Below are 26,325 nucleotides of genomic sequence, written 5' to 3' on the forward strand. Positions count from 1 at the left end.
ATATCTGTTTTTCTGAATTCTCTAGTGTGCTACTGTAGGCAATCAGCAACTTTTCTTGTTCCAAGAACCTCTTTTGCAATGTTTAAAATCTCAAGAGTTCATTAGAAAAAAAACAAAGAGAAAAATAATTTTTTCTCATTTTGATTACAAAGGATTGCCATTTTGGGGTTTCTATCTCCCTAGAGGCTTCTAGAACTGAATTTTATGACTTTCGTTCCATTGATTTTGTAAGAGAAAAAAACATTTAATCATCAAGTACTCCATAAATATGGTACTCATAATATTATCTTATATAGTGAGAAAGTTTTTTTTTAAAAAGAGTTAATATAGACCCATGGGTGGCAATTAGCAAAAATGAAGTCTGAGCAGTTTCATTGAAGCCAAAAACTTACCAAAGTCATTGTTTAATTAAAATGACTTTTGATTTGACTTTTTCTAGACTTCCAATAATATCAAGAAGGCAAGAGCAGGAGATTTGTTTCTTGCTCACACTCTATGTCTTTGCTAAAATGTCACCTTCCTTCTTGTTATGAAAAGAGATATCTAGCCCTGAAATTCTGTATTTATTAGATGTTACAGCATTCAAGAGAGCACAGGTATTTATTGCACCAACATGGCAAATGTCTAGCAGCTGCAAGTACACAGAAAAAGTACATTTACAGGAGCAAGGCAATCCTCCTTATGCTCTGCTACTGAAATGTGGGCACTGCAGCAGAACATTAATCATCATATTTTTAAACATCTAGGGGACGTTACAAAGGAAAACGTAATAACAATAGGAGTTCCTGGAGGTTGGAGGGAACACCTAAGAGATGGAAATAACCCATTGTGATTTCAAAATTATTTACTTGGATGTTCTTTTGGAAGGGGTCATTGCCTCTCCTCTTTCTAGCCAAAGTGGACCTCAAGCAGGGAAAAGTGGGATGCTTTGGCACAGGCACATCAGTGGCAAAACAGGGAGAATTCAGATCTCTGAATTCAGCTTGATTACAGCTCAGTTTATTTCCTCTACAGCAGATTCATTATTTACTAAACGGGGAGTTGATTCATCCAGATCAGTGAGTACTTGGACTTGTCTTATTCCAGCAACCTGCATTTTACATTTCTTCACAGTTCTAAAAAATACAGTGCAAAATACTCAGCCAAATGAGAGCAGTTTTCTTTCCTTTCAAAAAGCAAATGATCCTCGCATGATTTGCAGTTGCTGTATTAATTATATTTTAAAAAAATCTATTTACTTATGATTTTTCTAAGCTACTCCAAAAGTAAAACCATTTAAATGTTGATTCAGTTTCAGTGCCCAAGAGAACTGCCCCCAAGGAATCCCAGTCACTGAATCACTTGAAAATGCCCTTGTAAATTAGCAAGCATTGCACAAACACTGCTGGAAAATTCAATCATTTCTGTGTCATGCTGCATTGTTATCTCCTGCTCACTTAGAGAACTGAAGTTCATTCTGCCTTGATTCCATGTAGGCTAGTGAGATGATACGAACGACTTTGGTTAAGTAGCACTGACTCTATTAATATTTAAATACAGAGAATAATAAAACCAGAGCAGAAAGACTTAGAAATTAAACTACCAATTGCATGGTTCTTCTTCATGTTCTCTGTTTCTTTAATATCCATCATTTCTTCAACAGTATTTTTCCATTTTAAATATTCCTTTGTATTTAATGTAGAACTATTAGAAGAAAGAAATGCAAAAGATCAAGGTTCAAGCTACAGTATTTCTTATGTCTCTCAATCCCTATGGGCTCTCACAGAAGTTACCAGGGTCAGAATTTTGAAAACAGATGCTTTTGCCTAAGCCCAGACATCAGCACCTTTTAGAGATGCTGTTATATAAGCACTTTCAGAAATCAGAGCCTTGATACAATAAAATCAATGTCTTGGTAATTCTTTGAGTGATTGCTTCCTAAATTACAGGAAACTGAGAAAAATATTCAGAACTTTAATACCACATATATTCCTTCAACAACAAAGGCAACAACATGTGAAACTATCATATGAACCCCATGTCAAACACAATTCCTACTATACTCCTACTATAAAACTCCTGCAAGTAGCAATTTCTTAGTTGAGACTATATAGATAAAGGATAAAAAACTAGACTTTAGAATTTTTTCTCATCTGTTATAAAATGCTTCCTAAACTTTAGATTTCATGAATTCATACTTACTTTGATCATGTAATAAACTTATCTCAGTGTTTTATATAGTTACATAAGTAAATGTTTAAAATGATTGAGGTACTATTGCAAATTAAATATAAATACAGGAAAAAAGGACTATGTTCTGCTTGTTCTGAGTTTTTTTCCAAGATTAAGAGACAGTTCAAAATTTATTAAAACAACCCAAACCTGCTACATGACTTTTCATCAGGGTTAAAAATATTAACTTTCAGTGGAGCAGTGAGGATATAATTAAAGTTTGCAGATGCTGTGTTTCCAATATTTGTAAAAGAGTGTGAAAGACATGAAGAATAATTCTTACTACAGCATTACATGTGTATTTATTATTATCTGACAGTCTATTAATATTTTCCCCATTTTATTCCTTAAACTCAAATAATGCTAATATTGTTCTCAGGCATATTACAAAGGTTCTGCCTATTCTGTTCTTTTAGTTTTATAAACTCACATAAATTGATGTCAACTAGATTTGTATAGATAAATATTATTTAATCCTTTTTTGACCAATAAATAGAAGTGATTAAGCAACAGTTGGGTAAAGAACTATTACCTCAGTTGTCTGCCTCTCCTACAGCTACTATTCCAGCCTTAATGAAATCAGTCATCTTGCATTAGATATAACAGTGCCAGGCAAATTGTCAGTGATGCCAATAACTTGGCAATTTTCTGAAAAGCCAGTTCAGCTGTTAAATTGTCCGAGTTCTTAATTCTCATCAACTTGCTAGAGGAATAATTTGAAAATAAGGTGATCTAGAAGTCTAAATAAGAGATAAATAAAATGCAGTATTTTGCTCTAACACCAGATGAGGATGCCTTGGATTCTTGGATCCTGATCATAAAAGTACTTAGTACAGCCACGTTCTTACTTATGTATGAGATGTACTTGCACCATGCAATGAAATTCTTGTCACATACAAAACTGAAGTAGATTTTAATATAGAAAGGAAATTTGTTGCAGAAGTGCCCCCATAAGTATCTCATGAAGTTTAACAAGGCCAAGTGGAAGCTCCTGCACCTGGGTCAGGGCAACCCCTGGTGTCGATACATGCTGGGGGATGAAAGGATTGAGAGCAGCCCTGCTGAGAAGGGCTGAGGCTACTGGTGGATGAAAAGCTGAACAAGACCCAGCAATGTGTGCCTGCATCCCAGAAAGCCAAATATATCCTGGGCTGCATCCAAAGCAAGGGCAAGGGAGGAGATTCTGCCCCTCTGCTCTGCTCTGGTGAGACCCCACCTGCAGTGCTGTTGGGTAATATTTTATGGTACCAAACAGTATTAATAATAGTCCACATGTTCAGGCCTCTTTAAGACTCTCAGTGCAGGATCTATCCCTCACCTGTAAACAGCACATTTTCACTGCATGCTTCTAAACTGCAGACAAGGTTGAAAGGAAAATAATCTACATTTTTCAAAAGGCTTATCTTAGAATGAAGAACTCCGGTGATTCATATGGCGTATGAATAATAAATCTTTAAAATTCTCTTTGATACATCTATGCACAAGAAACAGTCATTACTTAGGAGTGCATCTGAGAAGTGAGAGAACTTAGTTATGACCCACAAAGGAAAGCTCTATGTGTGGGGAGAGTAAAACAAAGTAGCATTCCCAAATCCACATGATATTGGGCTGAAACATAGGAAATAAAATAAACTTATTGCTATGACTATTGCATATTTATAAAGCACCTTATAAATGGGAACTTCAAAGGGTTTTTCAAAGGAATCATTAATTAGATCACAATAATCCAGTGAATTAAGCTTATGGTATTCATTTTAAACACCATTAAATTTAGGCAGCTTAAGTGACATACCCAAGAGTGTATATACAAAACAGTGGTAAATGAACAAATTGGGCCCCTCAATTCCCTTGAAGACTATGGGCTGAGACTTCAAATTTCTTATATGAACAAGACAGTAAGGAGACATATATGTTCTATCCATGAAAGAGAGTCTTGACCATTACAGATTTAAAAGTAAGTGCACTAAAGGTTCAAAACTCAGTGAGGAGCAATGAGAATACTAAGCCTGGAAAACATGGAAAATAAATAAGTTTTTCCTCTGAAGTGTGATTTCATTATCAACTGAGACAACAGCCTAACATGAACTGTCATTTTCATAGTAGAAATTCGCTAGATATCCACCTGATCACAAGAGGTAAAATGAGGTGGAGATGATAATTGAGATGCAAAACAGGCAGATAAAAAGATGGCATAGGTTGCAATCAATGGGGGATTTCAACAGCTGCCCAGACAAGTGCTGGAATCCATTATATTGGATTAAAAATGTCACCAGTGCAGTAAGCAGTCAGACTCAGTTTATAGTAGTTTGGAATAGAGAAGAGATCATGTTTCATTAGGATTATTCCTGTTTCCTGTTAACATAGTTCCCAGAATATCATGGAAGAAGTGATACAGAGATATAGTTCCAATTTTCGCAACTTGTCAGGTTTCTTCTATGCACGCACCACTGTCATTTTAAATACTTATCTACAGCATATATTTCTGCTGCAGCTTTGCTTGCAGCAATGTAACTGCATCTCCCACACTAGATATATCACTTAAGAAAGCAGCTAAAATTTTAAAATTAAGAATCTCTAAAACTTGATTACCACAGAGCTCTTTAACAAACAATATAGATGCCTATCTTGTTTTCTTCTGCTTGTGATCTTTTCTCACTCTTTTCAATTCTAGATATTCACCATTGATCACTTGTTGCTTATTGTCCACACAAGTCTGGTCATAGTTCCTATTCAAAACACCACACTATTTAAAGACATGCATTAAAGCAAGCTACCACTAAGAAAATAATATCAAATCAAAGTTTCCACATTAGGTTTTCTTGTTTCATCCAAAAGAAAAGAAAAAAGGCAAATCACAGTATTTTTAAATACTACCTATTATTTTTTTCATCATTCATCTTAGAGGCTTCTAGCTCCCCAATAACCAGCTTTTTTCATATGAGGGTCATGAGTAAAGCAGCACTACTGATTAAGTTCTCAATTATGTATCTGTCCAGGTATTTTCTGAGCTCAGAGTGTAATAGGCACAATAGCCAAAGAGAATGAAATGCATTTGCATGATTATTTGAAAAAAGATTTCTATAACATTGGTTTCAAAATGCAGCTAGTTTTTCCTCTTACACTCATAATATGCCAAATATCTAAGCCTTCAGACATAAAGGTTATGATTGCAGCACTATGCTAGAGGTCCAAATAATGGAAAATATGGGTCACCCCAAAAGCCTCACAACTTGGAACAGAACATAAAAGTACTTAGATCCTCACAGTATCAGTTATTACTTGAAGTGGTACAATAAAACTTCTGGGAATGCTCTGAGGCTCATAAAAACCAGGTATTTAACAGAAAAGCACATAAACTGTAGTCAAAAGAGGAGGGATGTGTTGGAGTTGTACAATGTCCTGCAGGAGCTGACTTTGGTCTAAGGTTTAACCTTTCTGTCTGATTTTCTTGGGCTTCACTCCTGTTCCCTTTATGCTATATTGGAACACTTTCCACATCATATGGATTGTAGTTGCCAAAATTGTAAAATTCATTCGTTATGTGAACATATTATATGAATGAACACAATGACAGAAAAGAAACCAGGAAATAAAAAATAAGAAAAGAAGAATCCCTTGTATTCTTTAGAATGGAGAAGGCAAATACTGCATGATTGAAATAATTTCAATAATTTCAAATTATAGTCATATCATGTAAGTATCAAATTTTACCCTGCTATAAACTTGAAAAAAAAAAAACAACAGTAAATTATTTTAAAAAATCAGAAAATTATTTTATTTCATCATACCAACCCCACATGCTGGTATTGAGGAATGTCTTGCAGCACCTGTAAAAACTTTAACTTTACTAATAATTTACTTTGATAAGCAATATCAACAAGAACATTTGAGATTAAACCAGATTGGAATTAGCTCAAGATAATCCCAAAAGATGATGAGAAAAAAATTAAAACAAGTTTTAAATCTACATCTCTCAGTGGGTAATATAAGTAAAAATGAAGCAAAACACATCAAACCAACCAAACAACAAAAATTAAAATAAAATTTAAAAAAAATTTTAAATTAAAAACATGGAGAAACTGCAGTCTTTTTTGTCCACTAATGGGGAAGAATACCCATTCTTTGTAAGTGATACGATCTCAAACTCTAGATTGGAAACTAAGCCCAACAGTTTTCAGCACCTTACATCATCCTCCCCAAACATAAAATTCTTGACAAGTCACAATCCTTACAGTGGAACAGGAGCCAGCTCCTCCTGTAGCAACACAGGTTTGGCACAATTTTATGAAACATATATCTCTGTCACTAAAACAGACTGTAAAGATAGCTAAGAGCAAAAACTAGGTAAGAAGGCACCATCTTTATGTCATCACTTGTCATTCCTTGTCCTGAGGTTCTGTCTGATTGGGTCTCACATGCTTGGCTCCTACCTACTTGTGCCTAGTTAACGTGAACTGCTTAACAAGTTCAGTGCATGCATGGCTTCACATTCCTGCCATAAATCTCCTAGTAGTACCAATACTCCATGTTGTATTTCTCCTGATTGTGTTCCAAAGGAGCAGAGGCATAGGACAAGAGCAGATGACACATTTTACTCACAGAAAGGTGACATCTGAGACCAAGTAGGGCACCAGATTAGTATGATGTTCTGATGGTGAGTCATAAACCCCTTGAAGGTCACACAAAGGTTAAAAAGAGAGCTATCAGTGAGCAACAGCTCAGTCCCCGCAGGGGTGTGAAATAAGAGACACTATTATTACTTACTCCAATTTTTACACTTCCCAGAAAACTCAAATTACCTTTAATTGCTGGAAACAGTTCAACTCCTCTAAAATGAAGAAGTCAATAAGTGCAGTTGTTTTTTACTCGCCTGTCCTGGGGGGATTTGTTAATACTGATTAGTGGAGATCACGCCAAAACAGATGAGCTGAGAGGGTCTTTAACTTTTGGAAAGTTACCTAAATGTAATCAATAAAGTAAAAGATCTGAGGAGAGATGGCAAGGGAATAGAACCATTGTTCCACAGCCATTTCTCTTGGCAACTCTGTCTTTCTCTGGAAGATCCTGCCTCCTGTGTCCCCAGCCAGATTTCCATCCCTTGAACACACATTTGGTTGTGCTGGTACAATTCCACTCACTGCAGAGATTTCTGGAAAAGAGGGTTACAACTCTCAGGTTAATAACAAGCCTTCCTGTAAAGGCAGAATAAGTTTAAAATAGATTTTTCTATTTCATCGTGCAGCCCCATTAACAGTCGTAGGGGCAAACAGCAGGGACAGAATAAACTTACACAAAATGTACTACTCTGTCAGGATGGGGTGGAAATAGAGCTAGAGGACACAGGGACAAGGACTAATTACTAACTAGAACACCAATATGGAAGACAGAAGGACAGAGGGTATAAGGAAACCACTCTTCATATCTGAAGTGGAGAAGGACAGGGTGAGTCAGCAATATAATTTTTTTTTTAAATCTTTTTAATGCAGACAAAATCAATAAGATGATGGCAGAATTGTTTCCAAGAAGAATTGTTTTCAGCGTTTTCCATGACATGATGAGGCTCTTGAAGACTGCAAGGATAGAATACAACACAAAGTGAACACAGAAGCATTGATTAAATGCAGAGTAAGAGTACATCAAAGGAGACCAAAAACATCTCTTCAGAGTTGCAGAAGGAAAGAAATGGAAAGCTAATCAATTTTCCTTTTAACTTATATTAACAATACCAAGTTAAACCAAATGTCATATTATAAATGCATGCATCTTTCTTTTGGAGAGAAACTGATGGAGTGTAAAATATGCAAATAGCAGCACAAGTCAGGGCATCTGGAGTATTTAGTCCTTGACATCCTCTCTTTTTGTACTACCTACTGTCAGAGGAAAAAAATCTGGTTTGGGGAAGAGCCCTCCTTCTCAGATGCACTGCTGATCTCAACTCAATAGTCTGCTTCCCCTCCATGTGCAGATCTCCAGCTGTTTATACTGGGAGTTCCGAGTATGCAGTGAAAGGGTTTTAAATTCCTAATAATAGCAGGAAAAATTGTATTATATCTAAAACAGAAGCAATGTGCTTTAACTAAAAAATACCAAAAAACAAAACAAAAAAAAAAAGATTTCAATTGCAAAGCCAAGTATTCAAAAAAAATCCCAAAATGTCTTTGCACCCCCTTTTTAAGTCATCCTCTGCAACAAATGAGGCAAGGTCTGAATGGATGGTGAATGTAAGGGAAGGAATGACTAAAACATGATCACGCACTTGAGAATAATATAATAATATTTATATTGATGTATGCAGTATAACCATTCTATCCCTCCCACATTTTACTGAAAATACAAAGGATTTTCTACCATAGCAATCCTTACATATGTACTACATTCCTTCTGAACTGGGGAAACAAAGAAGGTGAAAAATGGCAAATTTCTGGTTCAGAAAATGACGAAAGTAAAAAGTAGAGCTGTTAATGGACTGTGCATGCACACTCCTATCGCAATTGTCATACAGGTAACACAGAAAAAATAATAAAAAACCATTAAAATTTGAGTAAAATAACAAAGCTAAGAAATCCAATTTAATTTACCATTAATAAGTTTCACAAACCTCATAAATTTAGTTTCATTTTAATGCTCAAAATAATTAATAAAGATATATATATAGAGAAAGGTAAGGATCAACATAATTGTCTACATATCCAGTTCAATGTAACTCCTTATATGTACTAAATTCATAGGCATGACTAGGGAATATGGAGCCGTTTCAAGTGAAGAACATAATATATAATAATGAGACTGAATTTGTCCTTTTCCTCTTCAGGGCACTGGAGATAATGTGATGTCTTTGAAATGACAGCATGGCAGGTATGGTTCTAAGCACCATATATCAACGGCTCTAAAACTTCCCTCTGAACTGACATAATTTAATTTTTTTTTTCCAAATAAAACTTAAGTATTGTAGCAAAACCCCAGCTCTTCTGCATTCTAAATTAGCCCATCCTATATTAATTTCACTTGTTTATAACTCTGTTGACGTTTATCTCCTTTACCTGTGGTAATGTGGAAATCATCAAAATCCATACATGCAATTTAATCAACAGTCAAGAATTTTCTGTCCAAGCTAGCATGACAGCAAAATAAACAAAAATTCAAGGGTGTATATATCTTCATAGACCTGAATGGACAGGCAATATATTCTAAAGGCAAAGCTTCAGCATTCCTCTTGGAAGTCAGAGAGTATCTTTCCATCAGAATTAAGAGGTTTCAAATCAGGCTATGTTTACCAGTTCACTGTGTTCTGAAAATGTTCACTTTTTCTTATTCTCTTGTTTGTTCCATGATTACTTCCGAGATCAAAAGTAGCAAATGCCTGGAAAATATGCTGAAATCTGTTTCTGAGACTAAAAGTGGAAGCTATATCCTTCATTATAATAAAAAAACTTTCCCATCTGAATGACCCCTAAGTTAGTTTTTACATCTTCCTTGATTATATTAAAAATTTTAAAATAGAGGAATGAATAATATGATATCCTATGAGAACCTAGAATACTTTTTTTTAGGAAGTCAGTTTTAAGTTGAATAGAACAAAGTCTTCTTGCTATTTCATTCTGTGTACAGCATAGCTTACAGTATTAACACCAAAATTCTCACCAAATTCCACATTAGTCTCTAGTATAGAAAATTCTCTGTTCACACTTGGCTCAGGAATATATGAAACTCTGGCAAGTAAGACAAGTAAAGTCTAATATTCCATATTCATAAATGAAGGAAGCTGAAGAACACATTTAGCAAAGTGGAAAGGAGGATGCATGCCAATAAGTTCAAGCAAAGCACTCCTAAATAGAAGATTAGCTTTACATTTCTCACACATCAGATTAAACCCCATGAAAATCTGATTTCTCTTTTCACCTTATTCATATTGTGTTTTTTATTCAAGCAAAAGTAGAAAATAAAAATATAAAAAAATACATCTATTGTGAATGGCTGTACATCTTGTTTATGCAGATTTTCTAATTAAGCTTCAGCTGTCATTTGAATCTCATCAGCCTGTTATACTGGGACAGTGGAAAGGTCATCAGAAAGAAATTTCTGGTGGCATTTTGTCTGAACAGAACCATTAGAAGGAAAAAAGCCTGGGAGTGGTACTGAAGAAAATAGCAATGAAACCATACTTCACAAACATGGAGTTAAGAAAGGATGCAAACCATGATCTGCTTTTGATCCAATGCTCCAGAGATTCATCAACTATCACTCTCTGATCACCTGACTGACATAGCAGAGGCACAACAATGGTGTCATTGCTTTACACACATACCTAAACCCATATTTTCCACTCTTTTGCTGCTAATCAGGTAAATAAGAAATTTGATGCAAGCAAGAATGATCATTGATTTCACTCTGCAACCATCCAGGATGCACAAAGTTTATATGCAGTTTGAATTTGTTATTGCTAACATAGATCAATCCAATTCAGTGCGCAAGCCTCATTTTTAACTTTTTTCTTTTTGGAGCATGACACCTTTTTTTTTTTTTAATTACATTTTTAAATGTAATTTAATTTTAAATTATCAAAAATTCTGTATCAAATGACAATTTCTACTTATAAAACCCTTCTTCCTGATACTGGTAGTTTTAAATTTAACTTTTAGCTGCAGTAAAAGAATGGATTATGGTGACTCCCAGAATTGTCACTAGTGGATATTTGACAACATTTATCATTATTGTGGAACTCAACAGCTAGTTGCAATGCTTACTATATGCTTAGAAGAGATCAGGACAGGAGAAATAGGAAGATCGCCTGCTTATAACTCAAAAAATATTGGACTGTGTGTTGCCAAAACTTTTGTATTCCTAGCAAAATTAAATAGGGATACTTAAACCACTGTACAATATTTTCTGGTTTAGCTATTAATCCCTTGTTATAAAAAGGGCTACTTTACTTTCAAGGCAGTGTATGGGACTGGTGACAGGATCATCCTTACCTCTCTCTATGCAATGTCCATAACTAAGACAGCTTTACTCTATTTAGACATTTTAAGGTAATTTTCAATTGTAGTATCTCAGATCCTCAAAGAACTATAAATAAATGCAATAATAAATTCAAAGTAGAGCTTTCTGTGGAGAAAATGGCCCAGATTTCCAGATCAAAGTCAATAGGGAAGATGTTCTACCCCCTGCAACTTTCTTAATGCTGCATCTCTGTGTCTTTGCAAAACTGAAGTGATGATCAAACAGAAGTTGCAAAGATAAATTACCTACTCATTTTCACCTATACTGCTTCTAAACGTGAAATTTTGCTATAGAATCACATTTTTGAATGCAATATTCAGAGAAGTTTAGCACTTCTATGTTGCTTGGTTATTAAATAAATTAACCCATGCACTGTCATTTTTGTTCTGATGTAGCATATTTTTCTGTATTCATCAGAGGCTCATTGTGTACAGTGTTACTTCATGTATCTAAAGGAGTGAATGACTCTGAAGTCAAATACTCTTGTATTCATCCCAGTAAAAAAGTTTTAAAAGAAATAGAAGTCAATAGCTGTAAATCAAGAGGATTAAATATATTGCTTCCCTCATTGCAGCATCTGAATGATATAGACCTCTCTTTTATTTTGGGCTCAAACAGCTCTTTTCATAAAATATCAAAGGCACTGCCATATCATAACAATGTTAGAAAACTATTAGAATTAATATTATGACAAAGTATAATAATCAACTTGGCTAATATAAAGCAATGCTGTAATATATTAGAAATATATTCACAGTTTAGTTCTGTTAGCTGCTATGTTCCATGTGGCATAAAATCAGTTCGCACTGCTCATTTGCTTTATATAAAAAGTGCAGGGATTACCCTCTAAATAATTTTCAGGTTTTTCTAAGTCAGTTCAAATATCTGTGTGACTGAAATGAACAATGACTTACTGGATTAAAGCAATCTTCAGCCTAGAGAGGCACAGAATACCCAGGTCTGCCTGGTGATGTGGGTTTCCTCTTTGCCATCTGCTTCTAAGCAGGAGGAACAGAGAACTGTTCTGCCAGAGGGAATTCCTTCCCAAAGGCTGATACTTGGCATTCACAGTTCCCATAAGAATGCTTAACAGAGCAGCAGGAAGCACTCTCAGCACTGGGATCTCGAGATGCAGCTCCTTTTCCACTGCTCTCATATTCTCCTGACCTTTCACCTCTAGCTCTGCAGACAGCCCTACTGTCTCACTGTGATGCATCTTGCTCCTGAAAATAAGACAGGCTTACACAGACAAAAGTTAGACCTAGCAAAATTTGAGATTTGCTTTATATAAAGCAAGGAAACAGAGGATTGCAAGATAAAAATAAACCCCAAAACCCACCATAAATCACCATTCTATTCTAACCTTACAAGTATGTTTCATTCACATCCCTCATGCACATTTCTTTTGATGTGCTCTTGCTCAAAGGCCAAATAGACATGAATTCTCCCCCTTCCCCTCACTTTATGAGGTTCCACAAGAATAACTTCCATCCCTGCTACTTTGGGTAGATTATTTGGATAGATTTAAATGTCCTGGGAAGTTCTAGCTGCAGTCAGGTAATTTGTGTATGTAAGGTGGATTCATCTGCTTTGTTAATAGTCACATTGCCTAATCCAGACTGTTCAATCTTCACTTCTTCAGTCTTTCAGATTTCAATAGCTTCATGATAAATATTACATCAGACACTGGATATAAACAAAATATGTTATGCATCTGATTTCTGGTATGTTAAAAATTTCTCACCGAGATCTCACCTTCTCCAGCAGATGCAAATGTCATCTCAATAAAAAGTGATCAACCTGAAGCATTTGAGAGTAAATTCTTTCCCTCCGCTTTACCCTGCTTAAATATGTTCTCTTTTGCAAGTAAAAGTTTAAAGCAATTTGAAGCTGATATTTTGTTATCTATCAATTTTATATTGCCTAATCAACAACTTATGTTTTCCAAATCCCCAATATGTCAAGGGAATAAGGGGGGAAAAAATCTATTTGGTATTCAGATCAACCCTTCCACACCCAGTTTTATTCTACTATAGTCAAAGCAAAATTTCTGTTAAAGGAAATGTTAAAAATTGCAGGACATAATTCTGGAACAGTACAGGAATCACAATATTCAGAGGAAAGTACCTGAACATCCATCCTTACAAAGAGTAAATACCACAACCTGCTCTCCTTCAGTATCAGATGACCAGTTTTCTGCTACCTATCACAACAGAACTTGAGAACTGAAAGGGGAAATCATAATTTATCAAACTAAGAGGAACATAACTGGAAAGAAGTTACATAATAACAGAGAAAAAATAAGAGAAAAAATAAGAGAAAAAAAAAGGCAGATGAAGAAAGCCCAAGCCTACAGAGATGAGGAAAAGAAAGAAATAACTTGAGAGACTGAATCATTGGTATCTGACACACAAAGGGGACGAGCTTTTCAACCATTTTCTAATCAAAGAAGAATTTCACACAGTAAGTTTAATCAAAAACAATATGAACCATAAGAAAACTATTATAAATATTGTTATCAGCTGTGGAGAGAGTAATTTAAATGGCATTCAGTAATGCAGGTGAAGGCTGGCTGGTAGCTCATCCTTTTCATATTTGATTTCTCAGATAATTTCAGAGATCTAATGGTCTATCCTTCCCATGTCACAGGCTTTAGCCCTTTTCTGAAATATTGAAGGAATTGCTGCTGTCCCGTCTCTATTTGCCTCTTAAGGGGTATTGACTTTGGTTCCGCCTAAGGGTTCTTTCTTCTAAGACAAAACCTCAAGATCTCTTGGTGCTTTCTTGCCTGCTAGCAAGGGGTACTGCCAGTTTTCCATGCTCATGCTTTGTGACTGTAGTCTTATTAATCTCCAGCTGTGTAGAGCTAGTTTTGCCCACACAGCCGTTCAAGAGACAAGCTTTGTTCTAAACACGGCTATGGGATTTGTTAGGTGAAAAGAACTTCTGTTTTGGTTTGAATATCGCATTTCTTCTGTTCTGTTTCAAACTCTAGAGCATGCCTCATTTTCAAATGGAGATTTACATTATGTTTAAGAACATAATTTTGAAGCTGTATACACTTCACTTAATTTGAAAGGTTTGGAGTTTTCCATAAATCATGGAAGACAACTGGTTCCTCAGCTGTTACAAAACAGGAAACAAAATCAAACCCTGCATTGACTACTATGGCTTTACTCTAAATATCCTCAAAGGGGCACAAAGACTGAAAATTCAGACCCATTAATCTTAAAATGTACCAAAAGAAAATATTGATCAAACAGACCAGCAAAATGCAGCCACTTGTAAACTGACCAGCCAAAGAAATGTACAGAAAGAGTTCTATTTGCTAGGACAATGCGAAACACTTGTCATTCATACCAGAAGCAGAATCTGGTCAGAATTCAAGGATATATACTTAGTACTGATATCAGATCAATATCACTAGAGTCCAATGAAGATGAAAGCCTCTTACTGAAAATATAAATTACCTTTTAACATCAAGATCTCAAGTTATATTAAAACAGCACTCTTATCTTCTCCTACCTTCAGTCCAAATGGCATTTCAAGAATAGTTCACATGAAACACAATTTAAGCAGGGAATCGGAGACTGAAACACCAATCCATTAGGTTTCCTATTTCTCAGGAAGTTTTAGGAGTGGAGAAGTTCAAACCTCACTTAATATGTTGCAGATGAGGATATCACAATGTCATCTCCTCTAATTTCAATTTCTTTCCCTATTTGTCTTGAGGGGTTGTAATGTCTTTTTCCAGTGTAAAGCCTGAAATACAAATGATTCTCTATGGCACTGTTGGATTCATAGAACCATAGAATACGTGAAGTTGAAAGGATCGTCAAGCACAACTCCCTGTTTCCCACAGGACAACCTAAAACTAAATCATGTGACTAACAGCATCATCCAGCTGCTCCTTGAACTCTCTCAGGCTTAGGGCCATGACCATTTCCCTGGAGAAGCCTGTGCCAGTGACCAACCACCCACTGGGTGAAGAACCTCCAATCTGAAGTTCCCCTAGTGCAGCTGTATTCCATTTCCCTGTGTCTTTTTGCTGGCCACTAGAGAGAAGAAATCAGCACCTTCCTCTTTGCTGCCCCCCCAGGGAAGTTCTAGACTGCAATGGGGTCACCCCAGCCTTTTCTTCTCCAAGCTGAGCAAAGCAACCTTAGATGCTTCTCATGAGTCTTGCTCTTAGGACCTTTCACCATGTGGGTTCCTGTGGACAGAGTCTAATAGGTCAATGTGCTTCTTTTGAGGTCCCCAAAACTGCACTCAGTACTCGAGGTGGGGCTGCAGTGTAGAGTGGGACAATAATCTCCCTCAACCAACCAATGATGCTGTGCCTGATCCACCCCAGGACACAGATGGCTCCTTTGGTTACCAGGGCACTGCATATTCAATTTGCTACTGACCCAGTTCCCCAGATCTCATTCTGCAGGGCTGCTCTCCAGACTCTTCCTCTGATTTGTACATACAACCACACTGTCCCCAGTGGAGAATCCTGCACTTGCTCTTGTGGTTCAAGTGCAGAAATTTATGGAGAACTGTTGCCTGTGGGATGGACTTTTAGTGGAGAAGTTCATAGAGAACCATCTCCCTTGGGAGGGACCCCACACTGGATCGGGGGAAGGATTCCTCTCCATGAGCAGTGGCAGAAACAACCTGGGATAACCTGGTCAGAACCCTCATTCCCTGTCTCCATGCACTCATGGACGTGGGGAGGTGGAGCTGGGAATGAGGGAGGGATGGAGGAGTGTGTTTTTAAGATTTATTTTACCTCTCATTATCCTGCTCTGATTTTTTTTAGTAATAAGTTCAATTAATATCCCCAGTTTGAGTCTGTTTTGCCCATGATGGTATTTGTGGAGTGATCTCTCCCAGCCCTTATCTCAACCCATTAAATGTTCTTTATATTTTCTCTCTTCTGTCCAGGGGTGGAGGGGATTGACAGAGAAGCTTTGGTGGGTACTGGGCATCTGGCCAGGGTCAACCCCACTACACTGCTCACGCTGTGTATATTAGTATAAAGGCATTTCAAACGTGCTCAGCACATCATTGAGCAGACTGATGGACCTGCTAGCACACCATCCCACAAACATCGACATGCTACCCCCAGGCTTTTCACTAGTGAACCTGGTCTTATCCCTTTCTTGCTTCAAATCTAGTTTAAAGCTCTTTTAATGACACCTATTAACTATTGGGCAAAGATACTTTTTCCCCTTCAAGAAAGGATTATCACTAAAGCATCAGCAAAGGAACATTACAGAAGTTCCATGAGAGTTTGCCCACAATGCAGGTAGAAAAATGCAACCAAGATGCCTGAAACACAGTAAAGGACTGACACTGGGTCCTCTGGATCTCAGACCAGTTCCAACCACAAGCAAGCTATTCCTGTCTTTTGTTTACAGTAAAGTATCAAAGACAAATTGGTGCCATTTTTTGTGAAGACTACTGGGCCCTCACTAAAAAAAAGCCCCATAAACTCATTTTGACTAGATAATAGAAAACCAAATTAGGTCTGGAGAAGCTAGGTTGTTGAAAAGTAGATCATAAGCTGAAAACTATCACCACATGTATAAATGCAGGAGGAAAGGCCTCCCTTTCTTGTATCAAACCTTTCTTCTGTGACAACTTTGTGAATTGTAGCAGTAGATTCTCTCAACTGTTTTAATGAATAAATGTCAAGGAGCTGGAGGGAGCTCATCAGCAACAAAAGGAAGGTATTTCCCAGACACATTTGAAAGCCTAACCTAGTATTCAACCAGCCAAAACATCTATACTGAGCAAAGAAAAATATTTCCCCATTAAATGATATTTTATGGTTTTTCGGTGTCTCATGAGATGTGGGAATAGATCCTTACAAAAATTTTGCATCAAAAATCCCATTTTATTTTCTACCAGTGTGATTTTCCATTGTTATTTTTCTTGCACTCTGCATACATTAAGGCGCATTAATAAAGGGAAGAAGCAAGGCAGTCTGTCAGATATTTCAAAACATACCATGGGAAATGATTGGTTTAGGATAAGTGAATAAAATCTGTTTGTTCAGCAAACAATTTTAGCTGAGAACCAAGAAATGTGTGTATAGCATGGACATATGATAAGTTAACTGGGCTCAAAAATACACCATGGAGCTGGGTTTTTGGGACTGCAGAAAATTTTTTCATGCTTCATGGCTCAACTTTCAACATGAAGGAGAAAGTATTACAGTTATTCTGAGGGATGACACATTTTTAGTTTGCACATTCTCTTGGACTTCTGAAATGCTGGGAACAAAAGCATCCATAGTTAAAGCTTCAGGGTAGGAAGAGAGTCTCCACAAGCACAGTAGCTAAGGTGATATTGAAAGAACCCAATAAGACATGATTATGTACTTTTAAAAATTCAACTATTAGCTTTCCCTGTGAAAGAACATTTTACTCTGCTAAATTGTTACAGGGCTTATAAGCTGGCATTTTCAGAATTTTAATTCCTATAAAGAATTTTAATTCCTATAAATTTATTGGAAAGTTACTGTAAATTCGTGATTTGTATTCTCTAACAGGTCCACAGGAAAACAAGAAAACCCCTGTAAGATACAGCATCCAAATTCTCTCTCACACAAGGATGGGAATTGAAACTCAGCACAGTTTAAGAAGCTCGGGAAAGATATTCAAGGGATGCTGCATGAAAAGTCAGATAACAACAAAGGTTTGTGCTCCCCTTCTCTACCAGTTTGCTGCCATGCATTCCAACACATCCATGGAGCCTGAAAAGCTGACTTGCATAACAATATCCTAACGTGAATTACCTTTTCAGTAGGGTTACCGTCTTGGGAGGTGATGTTTCTCCTCGTTTCCCAAACTACCCCTGGACCTTCTCATCCTACTAGCCCATTGGAGACTGTTCCACAGAGCTGCCTGGACCCCCCCACAGCATCCACCCTGTGGAAGAAACACAGATTGAGAAACTGTGATGCAGTAGTTAAATTTTCTCTAGACATAAATTGATGCTATTGAGAGAGAATAACTCAGGTAGACTAAACCATGATGTAGAGCTGTCACACACAATCTGAGAAGGGAGGGGAGTTGTAGGAATACAGTGCCCCCTCAATATATGTAGGTGTGGCAGAACTGCTGAAGGCACAGTTATTTCAAGACTTTTAAGGAACAATACAAACAGAGATTTCAAAGGCAGCAATTAGTCAATAATGTGATCACCTAATCTTAGAGATGACAACCTTGCCTTGCCTGTTGGAAATGCCTGTATTTTTGCATACTTAGCAGTAATAGGAAGGGGGTGGTTACTTCTGTATTTCTGTAATAAGTAGCTTCATCATACACCACAGAGGGCAAGGTGGTTGAATTCAGGTCTTTTCCTGTCATTAGTGACAGTGAAACTTGTCTGTGTACACCTCTTGAGGGCAAGGCATTCCTTCCAGCGTTGGAAACTTTCTTGTTCTAGAGTCTTATATGCACACCATAGCAAAAATTAAAATTGAAAAAAACTTTAAAAATCAATTAATTTGATAAACAGTTTTCAATTTATAGCCTCTATATACTGCATCAAATTTCTGTATCAGTAGTAAGTAAAGATTATAAACAATAATCATGCATAAAATTTCATAGCTTCAAAACACAGATCAGTATGAGATATAAAACAGGCTTTTTTTTTTTTTACTCTTTTAAAAAAAATTGTTAATTTGCAAAAGAAAAATAAATTCTACTATCTCTTGTTTATGACAAAAGACAATTGAGAAAATCATGACTTCAGATAACCTATAAGTAACTGATTCTGTTTTTCAAAGACCTGCCTGCTTTCTATTCCTTTGGCCTTGGCTGCCTAGCAACCTCCACAGAGCTTTCTTAGTCTATACTAATTCTGGAGAGTTTTCATTTATATATTTATTTATGAGAATGTCTATAAGGAGGATGCAGAAACAAAGAGCTGTTTGTTCCTTCCTTCTAACAGTGGATTCCAAACATGTAATCTCAGTGTCTCAGTGAAGACACAGTCCTCGGTGTTGCAGAGGTACCTGCCTCCTTGATTTTGCTTGGGAAAAAGCTGTTTCTGTTAGACAAAAGCTTAGTCTCTGTAGAAAGCTACTGATGTAACAGGCACTGGTATTTCTTGCCCTCCCTGTTGGTTTGATTCATTGATAAGTTTTTTCACCCTGGATTCCTAGGTGCTTATGTAAGGTTACTGTGCTCATGCAGCCTGCAGCTCTTACTTAACATAAAGACAGTTTGTGCTACTGCTCTGGGTCACCAACAGTTCCAGTATCTACCAAGCTCTAGAGGGAAATGGAGACTAAAGCAGATCTGCTGTGTCTGTGACTCAAAGCAGGACAATCTGGAAGGTTTGGATGGGACTGCTTGTTATAATAAGTAGTTTGAAACAGGATATGGACTGCCTTTCCCTGAGCCAGCCATCAGCTTTGCATGGAAAAGACTATTTCCTCAGGGGTTTTTCTGTTGTTTGGGGTTTGTTTTTTTTCCTTCATTATAAGTGCAAAATTGGGGATTTCACAGAAAATATCTCTATGCTACATTAAGAATACGCAGAATAGAGTAGAATATGCAGAATATTCTATCTAAGAATAGAACTCTTGCTAGTTCTATTCAACCAGCACTTTGCAAATACTTTATGCCCTTATCAACACAGCAATCTCCTCCAATCGAAAAGAAGGGGAAAAAAAACAAGAGAGAGAGGAAGGGATGGTCAAATATGTGCCCTGAAAAGCTTAACAGGCTCTCTCAAATGATATGGTAAAGAAATGCCAGGTATTTGTAGTTTGCAGTCACAGGGTGGGGATGTAGGGTTTGTGTCTCACCACTTCCAACCCTGAGCTCCGACAGAAGAGGTTGCATTTACTTCTGGATCACACTGAAGCCTGAAACACAACAAATCAATATGTCTTAAGATATCTCAATATACCTTAATCACTCAATCCTATTTTTTTCCTGATTAAGTTGACCTTTAGCTATGTTTTGTCCTTAAAGGAAATGCAGGGGATCTGTGACAGAACATAAATCTGAAACCAGATCTTCTAACTTCCACTCAATTTCTTACCAACAGGGCTACATACATAAAGATTAGGTTGTCGTAAATTGTAGGATTATGGAAGCATTTTTAAATCTTGGTGTTTACATATAGTTATGAATCAGTAAAAACTTACTCCCAATTCAACAGGAGGGAAAGAATATATTTTTAAAAATCTCCTCAATATTGTAACAGGCAATAAAAATATTGGTATATTGGCTGGGTGGTATATCGGTGTCCAATTAAATAAAATAAAAGTAACAACACGAATGATAGGAATTATTCAAAAATTACCTGCTGGTTAAAAGAATGACATTTTGTAGAGCAACTTACAAACAGTGAAAATACTCATAGAAACTAAAATAAGGAAAAATATTCAATAAACAGGAGGAAGAAAGTTACTAGAAGTAAACAGAGATATAGAATTTCTTTTTTCTATTCATGGACTAACAATAAACAATTTTTCAAGTTCGATTCCCTCTGTCATTCCACACAGTAATGTAAATTTGTAGTTAGCAGCAAATATCTCAATCTGTACTCCTCTGAGTTATTGTAATACAAATAAATTCCAAATATAATCCAAAACTAAGTAGTTGCTTATTGAAAATGAGTTTCCATACGTATGTTCATTTTTCACAGAGCATGATTATTATAGCAAAACTTGAGCATGTGGTGTTTCCTCCCCTTACAAAGTATGATCACAATTACATATGTTTTTAAATGTTAAGTCAAACTCTCTGAAAATAAACCTACTGAAGGGTACCAGAACCACAGACTCACGTCTGTTTTCTCACTTATTTTGTGAGAAGTCTGCTTTTAATAAGTTCAAGGGCATGTAAATAGACAATAGAGAAAAACTTCTTCATGCATTTTTATTTAAGAAAATGTATAATAGGGTTTTCTACAGAATGAATAAAACTGAACCATGCTAAAGCAGCTAGAAAAGGAAATTCAACCAGAGAAAATGAACTTTCTCAGGGCATATGGAAAAATAAGTTCCATGCAGCCCCATTCAAAATTTCAGAGACTATAATTAGGTACTAAATCTACTACATTTACACTGGAAATCCTCACCTGCCACGCATTTATGCTCCCAAAAGAAGAGAACACTAAAAAGAGATACAATCCTCCTGCCCTCCCTTCCTTCCTCCCTCCCTTCCTCAACAAAGAGATGCAAAATGCCTTCAGTTTCTGGATATGGACTACAGAAAAATGAAATTCTAGGGAGGGTGTGGAAAAAGGTAATTACAGAGCAAATGAAGCTTTAATGGGAAAAAGAGAACAAGAAAATTATGATCAACATGAAAATATAATCTTTGCTTGAATAACTAACTCAGCAACGAGAATTGCAAGAAACCTTTTCAAAACAATCAATATTATTATTCCAACATCTCCTCATTTCAAGTGCACTGATTTTACTTCAGACTTAGGCCAATAACTGATCAAAATTTGGTCTAAAATATTTAAATATTTTCTGACAATTCATTATGGCAATAAGTAAGAAAAACTCATTGAAGTTATAACTGGGCTTTAGTGATTGTTCCCAAACAGCTATATTTTTATAGATTGCAAATGGATGAAAAAATCTGCAGTAAAAAGAATATTTATTAAAGAAAGACTAAACATAGTAACATATGCTACAATGATGACAGTAAAGAACACAAATAAGCAGAAGAGAAAAAACAGTTACCCAGTTCCTGCTATTTTTAATAAATATCACTAACAGGGTAACATTCAACTGCCAAAAGAAAGGAGGTTCTTATACTCTGTTACTACGTCTGGCCCTGATTTGCCATTCCAGAAGAGCACTGGTTTCTTGTAGATTCAAGGCCTTATCTGCCTGCTCGTGAAGTCTTGGGTAGGCTAGGATGTGTGAAATAGCATTAAATTCTGTTATTTATGAATCTGAATCACTTGCAAGCTGTTAGTAGAAATGTGTGTGAGCTCTGGTTACTTACATGTTAAATAACAAGAATAAAACCAATAAAACAGAAAATCATAGCATGCTATGCCCACATAAGACTTTAACCTCAGGATACAAAGAGAAAATACTAGAAAGCTCCTAAAAGAAAGGTGTGTGTATACAAATTCTATACTAGCAGTAAATATGAAGAATTTAGAGCTAAATCTCACCTCTGAGTGCTGACTCACTGTGCAGTAACACAAGCTACTGCTGTTTCCTTAATGGTTCAAAAAGGTGTTCTAACTAGCTCTCATTCCCTTCAGTTTTTGACATATTCTGCCATTTCAGAGCCCTATTTTATTTAACATGCTTAAAAGAGCAGAACTATTTTAGACTTTAGAATTTGCTAAACCTCCAAAACTCTGATTATTTATGGCCAAGGTCATAATTATGTTTTTTCCTGATATTTTATCTTAGTTAAACCCTGAGTAAGAATTATTCTCTTGCATAAAACCTGTACTTTCTATATATACTGCACTTTTTCTTCTTTCTATATATACTTCTCCTTTTTCTTCTTTCAAGAATTCCAGATGGAAGCAAACCAAGGAATAGTTGTATGTCTGGTATGCTAATTATTTTAATATTTCTGCATTTGAGTTAAACAGATGAGGATTAGGTAATTCTGCATGGCTATCTCTCCAAAACCAATTCAAATAAGGTGCACCTTCTAAATTCTAAAATAATTTTCTCTCTGATCTGCTGCAGCAAAGATATTCACTCATACACTATTGATTGGAAATGTTTTTGTACGTCTAATCGATAAACGAGTTAATATGTGTTAAACCAATCTTCTCGACTATTTGTCTTGCTCAGCCTAACTAATACAAAGCTGTGAGTGATTCATTTCAGAGCAGCAGTACAGTGTGAAAACTGGTGTCTTTTTAATATGAGTGTCTGTGTGTGCTTACAAACACAAAATGCCATTAAAAATATTTTCCCCTGACAATATTTCCCCCATTTTAAGACCAGTTCTATTGACTCTTAATAATGGTCTCCAGATACTCATCTGACAAATGGCTGTTTAATTTATTTTTTACTGTGAAAGATTTGACCTGGTTTGTTCATCTATAAATACACATTTTTGTACTGTAGACACAAATATGCATTTGTTTTAGCTTTCATCCCTGCTGTGTTTGTATAACACAGTAGGATATTCACAAACAGAAAGAAAAGAGATCGAAGAACATTTGATAGTGTTTTCTAGCACTTTAAATACAGAAAAAAATAAATTAGTGCCTACTCCATCAAGTGCTAAATTCAGTATGGCTGAAATGAAACAGAGACTGGGCCACAGAGAAAAACAAAATCTTCATGCTAGGTAGAAAAACAACCCATGTTGTCAACAAAGCAACAGGATAAGTGCTACTGAATTCTACTGAACTGATAATTTTAACCTTATATTCACCTTCCCTAATAGCATATCTGATGTAGCTCCAGCTAAGCAATAATTATAAGGAATTTTGCTATACCAGAAGGTAATATCATCAAAGGAGTCTGTGAGGATCTTTATCTCTGCAAAAAAAGGAAGGTGATCATCTTAACAGATCTAGAGCCACAGAAAAATTCAGAAAGCAATTATGAGTTCCAGAGTCCTATTTTAATCACAGTAAGACACAAGTCACTATTTTGGAAGAGCAGCTAAACCCTTTTTTTTCTTTTCAAAATGAAAACTGAAATTCTCTATTGTTAGTAGTATTGTTATTGTTATTATTTATGTGAATTATTCCTATTTTCTATTCCTCTGCTGATGTATATGTTGCTTATATCAAAATTTCGCAAATCTTTTACCAACTTAATATCGTTTTGTAGAGTTTTCAATCATTAATTAGAAGTGAATTTATGTAAATCAGTTTCAGAAACAAAGCATGGAACACAAACGGCTGGCACTAAATAACCCTTAAGATCTGTTGTGATCCAAGCAATTTTTTAATTCTGTTACATGAAAGGAATTACAGGATGCTCCTATTCACTAGTTCGTGTGGATATTTCCTAATTACAATTCATTTCCCACATCAGAGAGTTTCCAAATAAAGAAAATTTCAATTATATTAATAATGCAAAAGACATATCCCCTTATTTAATCTATTTTCTGCCCTTTGTACCCTCAAGGTGTTGTGAAAGAAAGTGACATCATTTGCTGGTGTTGCACATGGGAAAAAAACTTATTCCCTGAGTTATGAAAAAGAAAGATGTTGAAAGGTGCCTGCTTTGTAGCTGAAGAACTTCTTTCAGAAGATTTGAAGAATACGATTTATCTAATACTAATGAAGAAGGTGATTTATTTACAGTATATGTGCAGAGTCACATATCATTGTTACTCCTGAGGTGAACATAAGGTGGAGACTGACAAACAGGGACTGAAGCACAGCTAATATTATTCCCTGCAACATACTGAGTAGAAATAGCTGAGTCTTCCATTGCTGGAAGGTGGCATGCATTGTTACCTGCAAAAGAACAGGGAAAAATCCCCAAATTGTTATTGAAAACTGAAAAACCCCACCAAACAATTGATGTAGAGCCATTAAAGATCAAAATATTTTAGTGCTATTCCAACAGTGTAGTCTAGTAGTACAAAGCAAAGCAGTTAAAAATGTCAGTTGCTTTATCTGCAAATTGTTCATAAATTAGCGATGTATTTCTCTGCTAATAATATTTTCAAAAAAATTCCAAAAATAAGTATAGCTAAAAGCAATTAAAACCTAAAAATTACAGATTGATTATGTGTCATTGGTCATCTAGCACAATGCTGATGGTTCAGATGGGATGATCCAACCTTAACAGCTAGAAACAGGCAAGAAAATATTTGCACATTCCAGGAAAAAAAACTGAGGCTTTAAACATGAAAAGGACATAAAAATATTTTTTTTCCTTTAAAGAGAAGGTGTTTTGGAAATTACGTTCAGTTTAAAACAAGTTCTCTTCCTTCTGAAGAGTAAAATGGGAATAGTCACCAGATCTCTACCAGGAACATTTGCTTCCTGTTACACTGATTACCAAGATGTGAAAAATACCATCAGTTCCAGCTCAATACTCCAGTTTTCCAAAACTGTCAAAACCGTATTCATGCAAAAGAAGTATCCACGCAAGCATAATGAAAAAATCTGATAGAAAATGGCACAAACAACCACAGGCAGTGGTGCCCAGCTTATGAACCCTCATTAAGATACATGAACTCAGCTTGTACATTTTTCTCTCCAAAATATGCAGTGCCCATTTTCACATGGCAAATTTGGAATCAAGTAAGATTAGTAACCTGTAGGCCTTATAAAGTCTCAGAGCAGACTTAGACTTTGACTTTGCAAGCAGGTTATCTGGTTAAGCATTTTAAGAATATTTGCAAGCAGAATTTTATCATCTCAAGTATTCATTTCAATGGTCTGGGAATTACAGTTGTACCTGCATTAATATCACCTTTTTATTGCAAATAAGGAATGGTGAAATCACCCTTTCACCTTTTTTATTTTTTTAATTCTACACTTAAATTTAGTCTAATTTTTTTAGATACAGTGCAATGAATGTGTAATAATCCATAATATTTTTTTACACATAATTAAAAGTGCAGAGTATCCACACATCCTAGGGGAAAAAAGATTGGTTATTTGAAAGAGCAGCAGTGCAAACTTTCTTCTTTTGCATATAATCTAGTAGATAAACTACTTGCAAGGAATGAGGGATACTCAGTTCAATTCCTGCTTCAGTTTGAACTGAAGCTCTTCTAGAAAATATTTATTTCACAGCACTAAGGTTGGAAAAGACATCTATGGTCACCAAGCCTAACCATCAACGAGCGACACCACAATGTTCACCATAAAACCATGGCCTCAGCTGCCAAAACCACGTCTTTTGAACACTTCCAGGTATGGTGACTGGGATGGAACCACTTCCCTGGGCAGTCTGATCCAATGCTTGACAGCTCCTTCTGTGAGGAATTTTTTCCTAATATCCAGTCTAAACCTCCCCTGACACAGCTTGAGGCCATTTCTTCTCTTCCTGCCACTTGTTACCTGAGAGAACAGAAACTTCCACCTCACTACAACCTCTTTTCAGGTTGTTGCAAACATAATAAGGTAGACTTCATGCCCCTGAAGAAGAATCAGGCTTGCTAGCCATGCAAAATTTCTGGGGACAAAAGG

General features: G+C 36.1%; 1 protein-coding gene across 11 annotated transcripts in view; it reads right to left on the reverse strand.

Moving 5' to 3' along the window:
- The window catches only part of LRRC4C (leucine rich repeat containing 4C), a 485,229-nt gene that overhangs the window by 34,500 nt on the left and 424,404 nt on the right, over positions 1 to 26,325 (reverse strand). For 9 of the 11 annotated variants that reach the window (XM_077180002.1, XM_077180001.1, XM_077180000.1 and 6 more), the window contains one exon: positions 17,999 to 18,131. The exons of the other annotated variants lie outside the window; for them this stretch is intronic. The gene's annotated coding sequence lies outside the window, so the exon portion shown is untranslated. The remainder of the gene's footprint in view (positions 1 to 17,998; positions 18,132 to 26,325) is intronic. 11 annotated transcript variants of the gene reach the window in all.

The sequence above is a fragment of the Agelaius phoeniceus genome, chromosome 6 (genome assembly GCF_051311805.1).
Source record: "Agelaius phoeniceus isolate bAgePho1 chromosome 6, bAgePho1.hap1, whole genome shotgun sequence".
Classification (NCBI taxonomy): Eukaryota; Metazoa; Chordata; class Aves; order Passeriformes; family Icteridae; genus Agelaius; species Agelaius phoeniceus.